Source organism: Corvus kubaryi, unplaced genomic scaffold, assembly GCF_017639235.1.
Source record: "Corvus kubaryi isolate FWS band 111438036 unplaced genomic scaffold, C.kubaryi_AGA036_p1.0 36863, whole genome shotgun sequence".
Taxonomy (NCBI): Eukaryota; Metazoa; Chordata; class Aves; order Passeriformes; family Corvidae; genus Corvus; species Corvus kubaryi.
This window is the reverse complement of record NW_024580971.1, coordinates 29,964-32,317: the sequence shown is the minus strand read 5'-3', so window position 1 is coordinate 32,317 and position 2,354 is coordinate 29,964. Positions and strand designations below refer to the sequence as shown.

At 54.9% G+C, this 2,354-nt stretch overlaps 1 protein-coding gene across 3 annotated transcripts in view; it reads right to left on the bottom strand.

Annotated features, from left to right (window-relative positions):
- Positions 1–2,354, bottom strand: part of OTOF (otoferlin) — a 71,733-nt gene that overhangs the window by 39,987 nt on the left and 29,392 nt on the right. The gene's annotated exons all lie outside the window — the stretch shown is intronic.

The following is a 2,354-nucleotide window of genomic DNA, read 5'->3' as shown; positions in this document are numbered from 1 at the left end:
CCCCCCCCCCCCCCCCCCCTCCCCCCCCCCCCACCCGTCCCTTTTCCCGGCTGAAGGAAAAAAAAAAAAAAGGGAAGAAAAAATAAAGGAAAGAAAAAACATGCGGAAAAATCCTGTCAGGATTAAAACATGCTGAGGATAAAGCAGGGAAAAAACCTCCAAAGGAACAGGAAAAAGCACCAGGAAAAGGAAGGGGAGGAAAAGAGGGAAAAAAAACAGGAAAAAAGGAGAAAAAGAGGAATAACAGGAAAAAAGAGACAAAGAAATAAATTCCAAAGCAGTGGATTTTGGCCGATTTTGGCGGCACTTGGCAGGTGCGGAGGAGAAGTGAAGGAACAGGATGAGGATGAGGACGGAGCCATCCCAAATGTTCTGGAGCAGCTTCCGAGTGGCTCATCCCGATCCCCAACCCCTTCCCAATCCCCACCCGTCCCTTTTCCCAGCTGGGGGAGCCCTGCCCAATCCCAAACACCTCCCCCTTCCCATCCCAGCTTCTACCTTCACCCAGCCCTGCAGGAGAAGGTTCTGGAAGAGCTGAGCCGGGAATGGCGGCACCTCTATGGTGGAACGGCCATCCCAGTGCCCGAGGGGACGGAGCAGGGATGGGGGATCCCTCCGAGCCTCCTCCGTGGGCGGAGCGGGAGTTCTGTGGGATCTTCCCGATCCCTCCGCTGCTCCCGCCACGCTCCCGACGGCGCCGGTGGGAAGCGGGGGCTGGCGGAGAGCTGACACCGTCTCCACATGAATATTCCATGAGGATCCGCGGCCCCGCGGAACCTGAGCTGCTGCCACAGCAGCCGGAGCGCTCCTTTGCCAATACCCGGCCTTCTCCCTCTTTCCCGAAGAACCGATCTCCGGAGAAGCTGCTGCTGCTCCAGCACATCCCACCTGGATTCTGGAAAATTTGGGGTGGAGGAGGGAGCATCCTGATGCTGATCCCACGTCAGCAGAAACTTCCAACAAAGTTTGAATCCGTATTAGACACGGGAGATTCCACCCAGCCTCCAGAAGTGCTCTTCCCGTGGATTTTCTGCGGTCTAATACGGGATTGAGCATGGATCATCTCCAGTTCCACAAATCCTCCTGCTGCTCCTCTTGGCTTTGTCCTTTAGGATTTCACCCATGGGGATCTCCCGAATCCACAGGGATTCTGGAGCCACGGCAGGGAGTCAGGAGCAGCCTCTCCTGGCCAGATTCCAGTTAAAGATCCCGTTACTGGTGAATTATCCATGGATAAAAGGACATTGTAATCACTGCTTTTTGCTGGGAGCAGGGAGCAGCATTCCCACGGCTCATTTCCTTGAAGGAATTCCACCTGTCAGGAATCTTCCTGTTCTTCCAGGGGACAGATCCCGGTTCATCCTACACCCACCACCCTTGGGAAGATCCCAACCCTCAATCCCTTTGTGCCTCTTCCCAGAGGAAGGACCAGAGCTGGGAGATCTCTTCCCGTTTTTCCTGACTCTGCCCTCTCCTTGAGGACATTTTCCTCCTTTCCCACCTCGTCTCCTCTTCCTCACTTTATCCCATTAATTGGGAAGGTCCAGCCATGGGATGTGCCATGAATTGATCCTTAAACCACGAAACAAGGAACGGGAGCCAGAAGAGACCTCCTGGATGGGGAAGTGCCTGGGGTGATTCCAGGAGCATTCCCTGGAGCTGAGTTTAAATTTGAGCCGAGCTGCTCCAGCAGAGCTGGAGGATCCGGCTCTTGGGAGAACAGCCCGGTCTGGTATCCATGAAAACAGCTGGGAATAAGAGGAAGGCAGGAGCTGGAGAAACCTGGCAGCCTAATATGGGCACAGGAGCTGTTGGATCATGGAATCAAGGAATTCCCAAGTGGGAAGGGACCCACTGGGATCATTGATCCAACTCCTGCCCAGGACACCCAAGCAATCCCACCCTGTCCCTGTCCAAGCGCTCCTGGAGCTCTGGCAGCCTTGGGAATGTGGCCATTCCCTGGGGAGCTGTTCCAGTGCCCCACCGGCTCTGAGGGAAGAACCTTTTCCTGATATCCAAAGAAAAGCCGGATCTAAGTCCCATCTGCACCCTGACCTCTCCTGTCCTGTCCGTGCCCAGGCTGGGAAACTCCCTTCATCCAGATCGGACGGATCCAGGCTTCCCTCAAAACCTCTCAGTTCCCTTCCGGCGCTGCCAGGCTCCAAAGCTTTTGCTGGATAAATATTCCTTGGTTTTTTGGATAAATATTCCCTGCAGGCTCCAAACCCTCAGGCCACACATCCAAGAGAGCCAAGTTTTTCCAGGGTGGACAGGTCCAGCTTTGGAAAAGGGAGAGCACAGCCACCAGATCAGCTGGAAAAGTGGGAACCAGGAGGAAGAGGAGCAGGGAGAGC